The sequence below is a fragment of the Megachile rotundata genome, unplaced genomic scaffold (assembly GCF_050947335.1).
Source record: "Megachile rotundata isolate GNS110a unplaced genomic scaffold, iyMegRotu1 scaffold0515, whole genome shotgun sequence".
In the NCBI taxonomy this organism is placed as follows: domain Eukaryota; kingdom Metazoa; phylum Arthropoda; class Insecta; order Hymenoptera; family Megachilidae; genus Megachile; species Megachile rotundata.
This window is the reverse complement of record NW_027473812.1, coordinates 109446-128606: the sequence shown is the minus strand read 5'-3', so window position 1 is coordinate 128606 and position 19161 is coordinate 109446.

The window sequence follows — 19161 nt, the reverse complement described above, 5'->3', positions numbered from 1 at the left end:
TGAGTTAGGTTGATAAAAATAAGAATAATAAGTATAGTAATTGTCCTCCTATCGATCATATAAGCATAATATGGCTAATAATATGAATTAGATTGATAATAATAAGAGTAATAAGTATTGTAATTGTCGTTCTATCGATCATATAAGCATAATATGACTAATAATATGAGTTAGATTGACAATACTAAGAGTAATAAGTATAGTAATTATCGTTCTACCGATCATATAAGCATAATATGGCTAATAATATGAGTTAGATTGATAAGAATAAGAGTAATAAGAATAGTAATTGTCGTTCTATCGATCATATAAGCATAATATGGCTAATAATATGAGTTAGATTGATAATAATAAGAGTAATAAGTATAGTAATTATCGTTCTTTCGATCACATAAGCATAATATGGCTAATAATATGAGTTAGATTGATAATAATAAGACTAATAAGTATAGTAATTGCCGTTCTATCGATCATTTAAGCATAATATGGCTAATAATATGAGTTAGATTGATAATAATAAGAGTAATGAGTATAGTAATTGTCGTTCTATCGATCATATAAGCATAATATGACTAATAATATGAGTTAGATTGACAATACTAAGAGTAATAAGTATAGTAATTATCGTTCTACCGATCATATAAGCATAATATGGCTAATAATAAGAGTTAGATTGGTAATAATAAGAGTAATAAGTATAGTCATTGTCCTTCTATCGATCATATTAGCATAATATGGCTAATAATATGAGTTAGATTGATAATAATAAGACTAATAAGTATAGTAATTGTCGTTCTATCGATCATATAAGCATAATATGGCTAATAATATGAGTTAGATTGATAATAATAAGAGTAATAAATATAGTAATTGTCGTTCTATCGATGATATAAGCATAATATGGTTAATAATATGAGTTAGATTGATAACAGGGAGTGTAATAAGAATAGTAATTGTCGTACTGTCGATCATGTAAGCATAATATGGCTAATAATATAAGTTAGATTGATAATAATAAGAGTAATAAGTATAGTAGTTGTCATTCTATCGATCACATAAGTATAATATGGCTAATAATATGAGTTAGATTGATAATAATAAGAGTAATAAGTATAGTAATTATCGTTCTTTCGATCACCTAAGCATAATATGGCTAATAATATGAGTTAGATTGATAATAATAAGACTAATAAGTATAGTAATTGTCGTTCTATCGATCATTTAAGCATAATATGGCTAATAATATGAGTTAGGTTGATAAAAATAAGAATAATAAGTATAGTAATTGTCCTCCTATCGATCATATAAGCATAATATGGCTAATAATATGAGTTAGATTGATAATAATAAGAGTAATAAGTATAGTAATTGTCGTTCTATCGATCATGTAAGCATAATATGGCTAATAATATGAGTTAGATTGATAATAATAAGAGTAATATGTATAGTAATTGTCGTTCCATCGATCATTTAAGCATAATATGGCTAATAATATGAGTTAGATTGATAATAATAAGAGTAGTGACTATAGTAATTGTCGTTCTATCGATCATATAAGCATAATATGACTAATAATATGAGTTAGATTGATAATAATAAGAGTAATAAGTATAGTAATTGTCGTTCTGTCGATCCTATGAGCATAATATGGCTAATGATATGATTTAGATTGATAACAGTAAGTGTAATAACAATAGTAATTGTCGTTCTGTCGATCATATATGCATAATATGGCTAATAATATGAGTTAGATTGATAATAATAAGAGTAATGAGTATAGTAATTGTCGTTCTATCGATCATTTAAGCATAATATGGCTAATAATATGAGTTAGACTGATAATAATAAGAGTAGTGAGTATAGTAATTGTCGTTCTATCGATCATATAAGCATAATATGGCTAATGATATGAGTTAGATTGATAATAATAAGAGTAATAAGTATAGTAGTTGTCGTTCTATCGATCATATAAGCATAATATGGCTAATAATATGAGTTAGATTGATAATAATAAGAGTAATAAGTTTAGTAATTATCGTTCTTTCGATCACATAAGCATAATATGGCTAATAATATGAGTTAGATTGATAATAATAAGACTAATAAGTATAGTAATTGTTGTTCTATCGATCATTTAAGCATAATATGGCTTATAATATGAGTTAGGTTGATAAAAATAAGAATAATAAGTATAGTAATTGTCCTCCTATCGATCATATAAGCATAATATGGCTAATAATATGAATTAGATTGATAATAATAAGAGTAATATGTATTGTAATTGTCGTTCTATCGATCATATAAGCATAATATGACTAATAATATGAGTTAGATTGACAATACTAAGAGTAATAAGTATAGTAATTATCGTTCTACCGATCATATAAGCATAATATGGCTAATAATATGAGTTAGATTGATAAGAATAAGAGTAATAAGAATAGTAATTGTCGTTCTATCGATCATATAAGCATAATATGGCTAATAATATGAGTTAGATTGATAACAATAAGAGTAGTGAGTATAGTAATTGTCGTCCTATCGATCATATAAGCATAATATGGCTAATAATGTGAGTTAGATTGATAATAATAAGAGTAATAAGTATAGTAATTGTCGTCCTATCGATCACATAAGCATAATATGGTTAATAATATGAGTTAGATTGATAAGAATAAGAGTAATAAGTATAGTAATTGTCGTTCTATCGATCATATAAGCATAATATGGCTAATAATATGAGTTAGATTGATAATAATAAGAGTAATAAGTATAGTAATTACCGTTCTTTCGATCACATAAGCATAATATGGCTAATAATATGAGTTAGATTGATAATAATAAGACTAATAAGTATAGTAATTGTCGTTCTATCGATCATTTAAGCATAATATGGCTTATAATAAGAGTTAGATTGATAATATAAAGAGTAATAAGTATAGTAATTATCGTTCTACCGATCATATAAGCATAATATGGCTAATAATATGAATTAGATTGATAATAATAAGAGTAATAAGTATAGTAATTGTCGTTCTATCGATCATATAAGCATAATATGACTAATAATATGAGTTAGATTGACAATACTAAGAGTAATAAGTATAGTAATTATCGTTCTACCGATCATATAAGCATAATATGGCTAATAATATGAGTTAGATTGATAAGAATAAGAGTAATAAGAATAGTTATTGTCGTTCTATCGATCATATAAGCATAATATGGCTAATAATATGAGTTAGATTGATAACAATAAGAGTAGTGAGTATAGTAATTGTCGTCCTATCGATCATATAAGCATAATATGGCTAATAATGTGAGTTAGATTGATAATAATAAGAGTAATAAGTATAGTAATGGTCGTCCTATCGATCACATAAGCATAATATGGCTAATAATAAGAGTTAGATTGATAATATAAAGAGTAATAAGTATAGTAATTATCGTTCTACCGATCATATAAGCATAATATGGCTAATAATATGAGTTAGATTGATAAGAATAAGAGTAATAAGAATAGTTATTGTCGTTCTATCGATCATATAAGCATAATATGGCTAATAATATGAGTTAGATTGATAACAATAAGAGTAGTGAGTATAGTAATTGTCGTCCTATCGATCATATAAGCATAATATGGCTAATAATGTGAGTTAGATTGATAATAATAAGAGTAATAAGTATAGTAATGGTCGTCCTATCGATCACATAAGCATAATATGGCTAATAATAAGAGTTAGATTGATAATATAAAGAGTAATAAGTATAGTAATTATCGTTCTACCGATCATATAAGCATAATATGGCTAATAATATGAATTAGATTGATAATAATAAGAGTAATAAGTATAGTAATTGTCGTTCTATCGATCATATAAGCATAATATGACTAGTAATATGAGTTAGATTGACAATACTAAGAGTAATAAGTATAGTAATTATCGTTCTACCGATCATATAAGCATAATATGGCTAATAATATGAGTTAGATTGATAAGAATAAGAGTAATAAGAATAGTTATTGTCGTTCTATCGATCATATAAGCGTAATATGACTAATAATATGAGTTAGATTGACAATACTAAGAGTAATAAGTATAGTAATTATCGTTCTACCGATCATATAAGCATAATATGGCTAATAATAAGAGTTAGATTGGTAATAATAAGAGTAATAAGTATAGTCATTGTCCTTCTATCGATCATATTAGCATAATATGGCTAATAATATGAGTTAGATTGATAATAATAAGACTAATAAGTATAGTAATTGTCGCTCTATCGATCATATAGGCATAATATGGCTAATAATATGAGTTAGATTGATAATAATAAGAGTAATAAATATAGTAATTGTCGTTCTATCGATGATATAAGCATAATATGGTTAATAATATGAGTTAGATTGATAACAGGGAGTGTAATAAGAATAGTAATTGTCGTACTGTCGATCATGTAAGCATAATATGGCTAATAATATAAGTTAGATTGATAATAATAAGAGTAATAAGTATAGTAGTTGTCATTCTATCGATCACATAAGTATAATATGGCTAATAATATGAGTTAGATTGATAATAATAAGAGTAATAAGTATAGTAATTATCGTTCTTTCGATCACATAAGCATAATATGGCTAATAATATGAGTTAGATTGATAATAATAAGACTAATAAGTATAGTAATTGTCGTTCTATCGATCATTTAAGCATAATATGGCTAATAATATGAGTTAGGTTGATAAAAATAAGAATAATAAGTATAGTAATTGTCCTCCTATCGATCATATAAGCATAATATGGCTAATAATATGAGTTAGATTGATAATAATAAGAGTAATAAGTATAGTAATTGTCGTTCTATCGATCATGTAAGCATAATATGGCTAATAATATGAGTTAGATTGATAATAATAAGAGTAATATGTATAGTAATTGTCGTTCCATCGATCATTTAAGCATAATATGGCTAATAATATGAGTTAGATTGATAATAATAAGAGTAGTGACTATAGTAATTGTCGTTCTATCGATCATATAAGCATAATATGACTAATAATATGAGTTAGATTGATAATAATAAGAGTAATAAGTATAGTAATTGTCGTTCTGTCGATCCTATGAGCATAATATGGCTAATGATATGATTTAGATTGATAACAGTAAGTGTAATAACAATAGTAATTGTCGTTCTGTCGATCATATAAGCATAATATGGCTAATAATATGAGTTAGATTGATAATAATAAGAGTGATGAGTATAGTAATTGTCGTTCTATCGATCATTTAAGCATAATATGGCTAATAATATGAGTTAGACTGATAATAATAAGAGTAGTGAGTATAGTAATTGTCGTTCTATCGATCATATAAGCATAATATGGCTAATGATATGAGTTAGATTGATAATAATAAGAGTAATAAGTATAGTAGTTGTCGTTCTATCGATCATATAAGCATAATATGGCTAATAATATGAGTTAGATTGATAATAATAAGAGTAATAAGTTTAGTAATTATCGTTCTTTCGATCACATAAGCATAATATGGCTAATAATATGAGTTAGATTGATAATAACAAGACTAATAAGTATAGTAATTGTTGTTCTATCGATCATTTAAGCATAATATGGCTTATAATATGAGTTAGGTTGATAAAAATAAGAATAATAAGTATAGTAATTGTCCTCCTATCGATCATATAAGCATAATATGGCTAATAATATGAATTAGATTGATAATAATAAGAGTAATAAGTATTGTAATTGTCGTTCTATCGATCATATAAGCATAATATGACTAATAATATGAGTTAGATTGACAATACTAAGAGTAATAAGTATAGTAATTATCGTTCTACCGATCATATAAGCATAATATGGCTAATAATATGAGTTAGATTGATAAGAATAAGAGTAATAAGAATAGTAATTGTCGTTCTATCGATCATATAAGCATAATATGGCTAATAATATGAGTTAGATTGATAATAATAAGAGTAATGAGTATAGTAATTGTCGTTCTATCGATCATATAAGCATAATATGACTAATAATATGAGTTAGATTGACAATACTAAGAGTAATAAGTATAGTAATTATCGTTCTACCGATCATATAAGCATAATATGGCTAATAATAAGAGTTAGATTGGTAATAATAAGAGTAATAAGTATAGTCATTGTCCTTCTATCGATCATATTAGCATAATATGGCTAATAATATGAGTTAGATTGATAATAATAAGACTAATAAGTATAGTAATTGTCGTTCTATCGATCATATAAGCATAATATGGCTAATAATATGAGTTAGATTGATAATAATCAGAGTAATAAATATAGTAATTGTCGTTCTATCGATGATATAAGCATAATATGGTTAATAATATGAGTTAGATTGATAACAGGGAGTGTAATAAGAATAGTAATTGTCGTACTGTCGATCATGTAAGCATAATATGGCTAATAATATAAGTTAGATTGATAATAATAAGAGTAATAAGTACAGTAGTTGTCATTCTATCGATCACATAAGTATAATATGGCTAATAATATGAGTTAGATTGATAATAATAAGAGTAATAAGTATAGTAATTATCGTTCTTTCGATCACATAAGCATAATATGGCTAATAATATGAGTTAGATTGATAATAATAAGACTAATAAGTATAGTAATTGTCGTTCTATCGATCATTTAAGCATAATATGGCTAATAATATGAGTTAGGTTGATAAAAATAAGAATAATAAGTATAGTAATTGTCCTCCTATCGATCATATAAGCATAATATGGCTAATAATATGAGTTAGATTGATAATAATAAGAGTAATAAGTATAGTAATTGTCGTTCTATCGATCATGTAAGCATAATATGGCTAATAATATGAGTTAGATTGATAATAATAAGAGTAATATGTATAGTAATTGTCGTTCCATCGATCATTTAAGCATAATATGGCTAATAATATGAGTTAGATTGATAATAATAAGAGTAGTGACTATAGTAATTGTCGTTCTATCGATCATATAAGCATAATATGACTAATAATATGAGTTAGATTGATAATAATAAGAGTAATAAGTATAGTAATTGTCGTTCTGTCGATCCTATGAGCATAATATGGCTAATGATATGATTTAGATTGATAACAGTAAGTGTAATAACAATAGTAATTGTCGTTCTGTCGATCATATAAGCATAATATGGCTAATAATATGAGTTAGATTGATAATAATAAGAGTAATGAGTATAGTAATTGTCGTTCTATCGATCATTTAAGCATAATATGGCTAATAATATGAGTTAGACTGATAATAATAAGAGTAGTGAGTATAGTAATTGTCGTTCTATCGATCATATAAGCATAATATGGCTAATAATATGAGTTAGATTGATAATAATAAGAGTAATAAGTATAGTAGTTGTCGTTCTATCGATCATATAAGCATAATATGGCTAATAATATGAGTTAGATTGATAATAATAAGAGTAATAAGTTTAGTAATTATCGTTCTTTCGATTACATAAGCATAATATGGCTAATAATATGAGTTAGATTGATAATAATAAGACTAATAAGTATAGTAATTGTTGTTCTATCGATCATTTAAGCATAATATGGCTTATAATATGAGTTAGGTTGATAAAAATAAGAATAATAAGTATAGTAATTGTCCTCCTATCGATCATATAAGCATAATATGGCTAATAATATGAATTAGATTGATAATAATAAGAGTAATAAGTATTGTAATTGTCGTTCTATCGATCATATAAGCATAATATGACTAATAATATGAGTTAGATTGACAATACTAAGAGTAATAAGTATAGTAATTATCGTTCTACCGATCATATAAGCATAATATGGCTAATAATATGAGTTAGATTGATAAGAATAAGAGTAATAAGAATAGTAATTGTCGTTCTATCGATCATATAAGCATAATATGGCTAATAATATGAGTTAGATTGATAATAATAAGAGTAATGAGTATAGTAATTGTCGTTCTATCGATCATATAAGCATAATATGACTAATAATATGAGTTAGATTGACAATACTAAGAGTAATAAGTATAGTAATTATCGTTCTACCGATCATATAAGCATAATATGGCTAATAATAAGAGTTAGATTGGTAATAATAAGAGTAATAAGTATAGTCATTGTCCTTCTATCGATCATATTAGCATAATATGGCTAATAATATGAGTTAGATTGATAATAATAAGACTAATAAGTATAGTAATTGTCGTTCTATCGATCATATAAGCATAATATGGCTAATAATATGAGTTAGATTGATAATAATGAGAGTAATAAATATAGTAATTGTCGTTCTATCGATGATATAAGCATAATATGGTTAATAATATGAGTTAGATTGATAACAGGGAGTGTAATAAGAATAGTAATTGTCGTACTGTCGATCATGTAAGCATAATATGGCTAATAATATAAGTTAGATTGATAATAATAAGAGTAATAAGTACAGTAGTTGTCATTCTATCGATCACATAAGTATAATATGGCTAATAATATGAGTTAGATTGATAATAATAAGAGTAATAAGTATAGTAATTATCGTTCTTTCGATCACATAAGCATAATATGGCTAATAATATGAGTTAGATTGATAATAATAAGACTAATAAGTATAGTAATTGTCGTTCTATCGATCATTTAAGCATAATATGGCTAATAATATGAGTTAGGTTGATAAAAATAAGAATAATAAGTATAGTAATTGTCCTCCTATCAATCATATAAGCATAATATGGCTAATAATATGAGTTAGATTGATAATAATAAGAGTAATAAGTATAGTAATTGTCGTTCTATCGATCATGTAAGCATAATATGGCTAATAATATGAGTTAGATTGATAATAATAAGAGTAATATGTATAGTAATTGTCGTTCCATCGATCATTTAAGCATAATATGGCTAATAATATGAGTTAGATTGGTAATAATAAGAGTAATGAGTATAGTAATTGTCGTTCTATCGATCATATAAGCATAATATGGCTAATAATATGAGTAGGATTGATAATAATAAGAGTAGTAAGTATAGTAATTGTCGTCCTATCGATCATATAAGCATTATATGGCTAATAATATGAGTTAGATTTATAATAATAAGAGTAATAAGTATAGTAATTGTCGTACTATCGATCATATAAGCATAATATGGTTAATAATATGAGTTAGATTGATAACAGGGAGTGTAATAGGAATAGTAATTGTCGTTCTGTCGATCACATAAGTATAATATAGCTAATAATATGAGTTAGATTGATAATAATAAGAGTAATAAGTATAGTAATTATCGTTCTTTCGATCACATAAGCATAATATGGCTAATAATATGAGTTAGATTGATAATAATAAGACTAATAAGTATAGTAATTGCCGTTCTATCGATCATTTAAGCATAATATGGCTAATAATATGAGTTAGATTGATAATAATAAGAGTAATGAGTATAGTAATTGTCGTTCTATCGATCATATAAGCATAATATGACTAATAATATGAGTTAGATTGACAATACTAAGAGTAATAAGTATAGTAATTATCGTTCTACCGATCATATAAGCATAATATGGCTAATAATAAGAGTTAGATTGGTAATAATAAGAGTAATAAGTATAGTCATTGTCCTTCTATCGATCATATTAGCATAATATGGCTAATAATATGAGTTAGATTGATAATAATAAGACTAATAAGTATAGTAATTGTCGTTCTATCGATCATATAAGCATAATATGGCTAATAATATGAGTTAGATTGATAATAATAAGAGTAATAAATATAGTAATTGTCGTTCTATCGATGATATAAGCATAATATGGTTAATAATATGAGTTAGATTGATAACAGGGAGTGTAATAAGAATAGTAATTGTCGTACTGTCGATCATGTAAGCATAATATGGCTAATAATATAAGTTAGATTGATAATAATAAGAGTAATAAGTATAGTAGTTGTCATTCTATCGATCACATAAGTATAATATGGCTAATAATATGAGTTAGATTGATAATAATAAGAGTAATAAGTATAGTAATTATCGTTCTTTCGATCACATAAGCATAATATGGCTAATAATATGAGTTAGATTGATAATAATAAGACTAATAAGTATAGTAATTGTCGTTCTATCGATCATTTAAGCATAATATGGCTAATAATATGAGTTAGGTTGATAAAAATAAGAATAATAAGTATAGTAATTGTCCTCCTATCGATCATATAAGCATAATATGGCTAATAATATGAGTTAGATTGATAATAATAAGAGTAATAAGTATAGTAATTGTCGTTCTATCGATCATGTAAGCATAATATGGCTAATAATATGAGTTAGATTGATAATAATAAGAGTAATATGTATAGTAATTGTCGTTCCATCGATCATTTAAGCATAATATGGCTAATAATATGAGTTAGATTGATAATAATAAGAGTAGTGACTATAGTAATTGTCGTCCTATCGATCATATAAGCATAATATGGCTAATAATGTGAGTTAGATTGATAATAATAAGAGTAATAAGTATAGTAATTGTCGTCCTATCGATCACATAAGCATAATATGGTTAATAATATGAGTTAGATTGATAAGAATAAGACTAATAAGTATAGTAATTGTTGTTCTATCGATCATTTAAGCATAATATGGCTTATAATATGAGTTAGGTTGATAAAAATAAGAATAATAAGTATAGTAATTGTCCTCCTATCGATCATATAAGCATAATATGCCTAATAATATGAATTAGATTGATAATAATAAGAGTAATAAGTATTGTAATTGTCGTTCTATCGATCATATAAGCATAATATGACTAATAATATGAGTTAGATTGACAATACTAAGAGTAATAAGTATAGTAATTATCGTTCTACCGATCATATAAGCATAATATGGCTAATAATATGAGTTAGATTGATAAGAATAAGAGTAATAAGAATAGTAATTGTCGTTCTATCGATCATATAAGCATAATATGGCTAATAATATGAGTTAGATTGATAATAATAAGAGTAATGAGTATAGTAATTGTCGTTCTATCGATCATATAAGCATAATATGACTAATAATATGAGTTAGATTGACAATACTAAGAGTAATAAGTATAGTAATTATCGTTCTACCGATCATATAAGCATAATATGGCTAATAATAAGAGTTAGATTGGTAATAATAAGAGTAATAAGTATAGTCATTGTCCTTCTATCGATCATATTAGCATAATATGGCTAATAATATGAGTTAGATTGATAATAATAAGACTAATAAGTATAGTAATTGTCGTTCTATCGATCATATAAGCATAATATGGCTAATAATATGAGTTAGATTGATAATAATGAGAGTAATAAATATAGTAATTGTCGTTCTATCGATGATATAAGCATAATATGGTTAATAATATGAGTTAGATTGATAACAGGGAGTGTAATAAGAATAGTAATTGTCGTACTGTCGATCATGTAAGTATAATATGGCTAATAATATAAGTTAGATTGATAATAATAAGAGTAATAAGTACAGTAGTTGTCATTCTATCGATCACATAAGTATAATATGGCTAATAATATGAGTTAGATTGATAATAATAAGAGTAATAAGTATAGTAATTATCGTTCTTTCGATCACATAAGCATAATATGGCTAATAATATGAGTTAGATTGATAATAATAAGACTAATAAGTATAGTAATTGTCGTTCTATCGATCATTTAAGCATAATATGGCTAATAATATGAGTTAGGTTGATAAAAATAAGAATAATAAGTATAGTAATTGTCCTCCTATCGATCATATAAGCATAATATGGCTAATAATATGAGTTAGATTGATAATAATAAGAGTAATAAGTATAGTAATTGTCGTTCTATCGATCATGTAAGCATAATATGGCTAATAATATGAGTTAGATTGATAATAATAAGAGTAATATGTATAGTAATTGTCGTTCCATCGATCATTTAAGCATAATATGGCTAATAATATGAGTTAGATTGATAATAATAAGAGTAGTGACTATAGTAATTGTCGTTCTATCGATCATATAAGCATAATATGACTAATAATATGAGTTAGATTGATAATAATAAGAGTAATAAGTATAGTAATTGTCGTTCTGTCGATCCTATGAGCATAATATGGCTAATGATATGATTTAGATTGATAACAGTAAGTGTAATAACAATAGTAATTGTCGTTCTGTCGATCATATAAGCATAATATGGCTAATAATATGAGTTAGATTGATAATAATAAGAGTAATGAGTATAGTAATTGTCGTTCTATCGATCATTTAAGCATAATATGGCTAATAATATGAGTTAGACTGATAATAATAAGAGTAGTGAGTATAGTAATTGTCGTTCTATCGATCATATAAGCATAATATGGCTAATAATATGAGTTAGATTGATAATAATAAGAGTAATAAGTATAGTAGTTGTCGTTCTATCGATCATATAAGCATAATATGGCTAATAATATGAGTTAGATTGATAATAATAAGAGTAATAAGTTTAGTAATTATCGTTCTTTCGATCACATAAGCATAATATGGCTAATAATATGAGTTAGATTGATAATAATAAGACTAATAAGTATAGTAATTGTTGTTCTATCGATCATTTAAGCATAATATGGCTTATAATATGAGTTAGGTTGATAAAAATAAGAATAATAAGTATAGTAATTGTCCTCCTATCGATCATATAAGCATAATATGGCTAATAATATGAATTAGATTGATAATAATAAGAGTAATAAGTATTGTAATTGTCGTTCTATCGATCATATAAGCATAATATGACTAATAATATGAGTTAGATTGACAATACTAAGAGTAATAAGTATAGTAATTATCGTTCTACCGATCATATAAGCATAATATGGCTAATAATATGAGTTAGATTGATAAGAATAAGAGTAATAAGAATAGTAATTGTCGTTCTATCGATCATATAAGCATAATATGGCTAATAATATGAGTTAGATTGATAATAATAAGAGTAATGAGTATAGTAATTGTCGTTCTATCGACCATTTAAGCATAATATGGCTAACAATATGAGTTAGACTGATAATAATAAGAGTAGTGAGTATAGTAATTGTCGTTCTATCGATCATATAAGCATAATATGGCTAATAATATGAGTTAGATTGATAATAATAAGAGTAATAAGTATAGTAGTTGTCGTTCTATCGATCATATAAGCATAATATGGCTAATAATATGACTTAGATTGATAATAATAAGAGTAATAAGTTTAGTAATTATCGTTCTTTCGATCACATAAGCATAATATGGCTAATAATATGAGTTAGATTGATAATAATAAGACTAATAAGTATAGTAATTGTTGTTCTATCGATCATTTAAGCATAATATGGCTTATAATATGAGTTAGATTGATAAGAATAAGAGTAATAAGAATAGTAATTGTCGTTCTATCGATCATATAAGCATAATATGGCTAATAATATGAGTTAGATTGATAACAATAGGAGTAGTGAGTATAGTAATTGTCGTCCTATCGATCATATAAGCATAATATGGCTAATAATGTGAGTTAGATTGATAATAATAAGAGTAATAAGTATAGTAATTGTCGTCCTATCGATCACATAAGCATAATATGGTTAATAATATGAGTTAGATTGATTAGAATAAGAGTAATAAGTATAGTAATTGTCGTTCTATCGATCATATAAGCATAATATGGTTAATAATATGAGTTAGATTGATAACAGGGAGTGTAATAAGAATAATAATTGTCGTTCTGTCGATCATATAAGCATAATATGGCTAATAATATGAGTTAGATTGATAATAATAAGAGTAATAAGTATAGTAATTGTCGTCCTATCGATCACATAAGCATAATATGGTTAATAATATGAGTTAGATTGATAAGAATAAGAGTAATAAGTATAGTAATTGTCGTTCTATCGATCATATAAGCGTAATATGGCTAATAATATGAGTTAGATTGATAATAATAAGACTAATAAGTATAGTAATTGTCGTTCGATCGATCATTTAAGCATAATATGGCTTATAATATGAGTTAGGTTGATAAAAATAAGAATAATAAGTATAGTAATTGTCCTCCTATCGATCATATAAGCATAATATGGCTAATAATATGAGTTAGATTGATAATAATAAGAGTAATAAGTATAGTAATTGTCGTCCTATCAGTTATATTAGCATAATATGGCTAGTAATATGAATTAGATTGATAATAATAAGAGTAATAAGTATAGTAATTGTCGTTCTATCGATCATATAAGCATAATATGACTAATAATATGAGTTAGATTGATAATAATAAGAGTAATAAGTATAGTCATTGTCGTTCTATCGATCATATAAGCATAATATGGTTAATAATATAAGTTAGATTGATAACAGGGAGTGTAATAAGAATAGTAATTATCGTTCTGTCGATCATATAAGCATAATATGGTTAATAATATGAGTTAGATTGATAACAGGGAGTGTAATAAGAATAGTAATTGTCGTTCTGTCGATCATATAAGCATAATATGGCTACTAATATGAGTTAGATTGATAATAATAAGAGTAATAAGTATAGTAATTGTCGTTCTATCGATCATTTAAGCATAATATGGCTAATAATATGAGTTAGGTTGATAAAAATAAGAATAATAAGTATAGTAATTGTCCTCCTATCGATCATATAAGCATAATATGGCTAATAATATGAGTTAGATTGATAATAATAAGAGTAATAAGTATAGTAATTGTCGTTCTATCGTTCATATAAGCATAATATGACTAATAATATGAGTTAGATTGATAATAATAAGAGTAATAAGTATAGTAATTGTCGTCCTATCAGTTATGTAAGCATAATATGGCTAATAATATGAATTAGATTGATAATAATAAGAGTAATAAGTATAGTAATTGTCGTTCTATCGATCATTTAAGCATAATATGTCTAATAATATGAGTTAGATTGATAATAATAAGAGTAATGAGTATAGTAATTGTCGTTCTATCGATCATATAAGCATAATATGACTAATAATATGAGTTAGATTGACAATACTAAGAGTAATAAGTATAGTAATTATCGTTCTACCGATCATATAAGCATAATATGGCTAATAATAAGAGTTAGATTGGTAATAATAAGAGTAATAAGTATAGTCATTGTCCTTCTATCGATCATATTAGCATAATATGGCTAATAATATGAGTTAGATTGATAATAATTAGACTAATAAGTATAGTAATTGTCGTTCTATCGATCATATAAGCATAATATGGCTAATAATATGAGTTAGATTGACAATACTAAGAGTAATAAGTATAGTAATTATCGTTCTACCGATCATATAAGCATAATATGGCTAATAATAAGAGTTAGATTGGTAATAATAAGAGTAATAAGTATAGTCATTGTCCTTCTATCGATCATATTAGCATAATATGGCTAATAATATGAGTTAGATTGATAATAATAAGACTAATAAGTATAGTAATTGTCGTTCTATCGATCATATAAGCATAATATGGCTAATAATATGAGTTAGATTGATAATAATAAGAGTAATAAATATAGTAATTGTCGTTCTATCGATGATATAAGCATAATATGGTTAATAATATGAGTTAGATTGATAACAGGGAGTGTAATAAGAATAGTAATTGTCGTACTGTCGATCATGTAAGCATAATATGGCTAATAATATAAGTTAGATTGATAATAATAAGAGTAATAAGTATAGTAGTTGTCATTCTATCGATCACATAAGTATAATATGGCTAATAATATGAGTTAGATTGATAATAATAAGAGTAATAAGTATAGTAATTATCGTTCTTTCGATCACATAAGCATAATATGGCTAATAATATGAGTTAGATTGATAATAATAAGACTAATAAGTATAGTAATTGTCGTTCTATCGATCATTTAAGCATAATATGGCTAATAATATGAGTTAGGTTGATAAAAATAAGAATAATAAGTATAGTAATTGTCCTCCTATCGATCATATAAGCATAATATGGCTAATAATATGAGTTAGATTGATAATAATAAGAGAAATAAGTATAGTAATTGTCGTTCTATCGATCATGTAAGCATAATATGGCTAATAATATGAGTTAGATTGATAATAATAAGAGTAATATGTATAGTAATTGTCGTTCCATCGATCATTTAAGCATAATATGGCTAATAATATGAGTTAGATTGATAATAATAAGAGTAGTGACTATAGTAATTGTCGTTCTATCGATCATATAATCATAATATGACTAATAATATGAGTTAGATTGATAATAATAAGAGTAATAAGTATAGTAATTGTCGTTCTGTCGATCCTATGAGCATAATATGGCTAATGATATGATTTAGATTGATAACAGTAAGTGTAATAACAATAGTAATTGTCGTTCTGTCGATCATATAAGCATAATATGGCTAATAATATGAGTTAGATTGATAATAATAAGAGTAATGAGTATAGTAATTGTCGTTCTATCGATCATTTAAGCATAATATGGCTAATAATATGAGTTAGACTGATAATAATAAGAGTAGTGAGTATAGTAATTGTCGTTCTATCGATCATATAAGCATAATATGGCTAATAATATGAGTTAGATTGATAATAATAAGAGTAATAAGTATAGTAGTTGTCGTTCTATCGATCATATAAGCATAATATGGCTAATAATATGAGTTAGATTGATAATAATAAGAGTAATAAGTTTAGTAATTATCGTTCTTTCGATTACATAAGTATAATATGGCTAATAATATGAGTTAGATTGATAATAATAAGACTAATAAGTATAGTAATTGTTGTTCTATCGATCATTTAAGCATAATATGGCTTATAATATGAGTTAGGTTGATAAAAATAAGAATAATAAGTATAGTAATTGTCCTCCTATCGATCATATAAGCATAATATGGCTAATAATATGAATTAGATTGATAATAATAAGAGTAATAAGTATTGTAATTGTCGTTCTATCGATCATATAAGCATAATATGACTAATAATATGAGTTAGATTGACAATACTAAGAGTAATAAGTATAGTAATTATCGTTCTACCGATCATATAAGCATAATATGGCTAATAATATGAGTTAGATTGATAAGAATAAGAGTAATAAGAATAGTAATTGTCGTTCTATCGATCATATAAGCATAATATGGCTAATAATATGAGTTAGATTGATAATAATAAGAGTAATGAGTATAGTAATTGTCGTTCTATCGATCATATAAGCATAATATGACTAATAATATGAGTTAGATTGACAATACTAAGAGTAATAAGTATAGTAATTATCGTTCTACCGATCATATAAGCATAATATGGCTAATAATAAGAGTTAGATTGGTAATAATAAGAGTAATAAGTATAGTCATTGTCCTTCTATCGATCATATTAGCATAATATGGCTAATAATATGAGTTAGATTGATAATAATAAGACTAATAAGTATAGTAATTGTCGTTCTATCGATCATATAAGCATAATATGGCTAATAATATGAGTTAGATTGATAATAATGAGAGTAATAAATATAGTAATTGTCGTTCTATCGATGATATAAGCATAATATGGTTAATAATATGAGTTAGATTGATAACAGGGAGTGTAATAAGAATAGTAATTGTCGTACTGTCGATCATGTAAGCATAATATGGCTAATAATATAAGTTAGATTGATAATAATAAGAGTAATAAGTACAGTAGTTGTCATTCTATCGATCACATAAGTATAATATGGCTAATAATATGAGTTAGATTGATAATAATAAGAGTAATAAGTATAGTAATTATCGTTCTTTCGATCACATAAGCATAATATGGCTAATAATATGAGTTAGATTGATAATAATAAGACTAATAAGTATAGTAATTGTCGTTCTATCGATCATTTAAGCATAATATGGCTAATAATATGAGTTAGGTTGATAAAAATAAGAATAATAAGTATAGTAATTGTCCTCCTATCAATCATATAAGCATAATATGGCTAATAATATGAGTTAGATTGATAATAATAAGAGTAATAAGTATAGTAATTGTCGTTCTATCGATCATGTAAGCATAATATGGCTAATAATATGAGTTAGATTGATAATAATAAGAGTAATATGTATAGTAATTGTCGTTCCATCGATCATTTAAGCATAATATGGCTAATAATATCAGTTAGATTGATAATAATAAGAGTAATATGTATAGTAATTGTCGTTCCATCGATCATTTAAGCATAATATGGCTAATAATATGAGTTAGATTGATAATAATAAGAGTAGTGACTATAGTAATTGTCGTTCTATCGATCATATAAGCATAATATGACTAATAATATGAGTTAGATTGATAATAATAAGAGTAATAAGTATAGTAATTGTCGTTCTGTCGATCCTATGAGCATAATATGGCTAATGATATGATTTAGATTGATAACAGTAAGTGTAATAACAATAGTAATTGTCGTTCTGTCGATCATATAAGCATAATATGGCTAATAATATGAGTTAGATTGATAATAATAAGAGTAATGAGTATAGTAATTGTCGTTCTATCGATCATTTAAGCATAATATGGCTAATAATATGAGTTAGACTGATAATAATAAGAGTAGTGAGTATAGTAATTGTCGTTCTATCGATCATATAAGCATAATATGGCTAATAATATGAGTTAGATTGATAATAATAAGAGTAATAAGTATAGTAGTTGTCGTTCTATCGATCATATAAGCATAATATGGCTAATAATATGAGTTAGATTGATAATAATAAGAGTAATAAGTTTAGTAATTATCGTTCTTTCGATCACATAAGCATAATATGGCTAATAATATGAGTTAGATTGATAATAATAAGACTAATAAGTATAGTAATTGTTGTTCTATCGATCATTTAAGCATAATATGGCTTATAATATGAGTTAGGTTGATAAAAATAAGAATAATAAGTATAGTAATTGTCCTCCTATCGATCATATAAGCATAATATGGCTAATAATATGAATTAGATTGATAATAATAAGAGTAATAAGTATTGTAATTGTCGTTCTATCGATCATATAAGCATAATA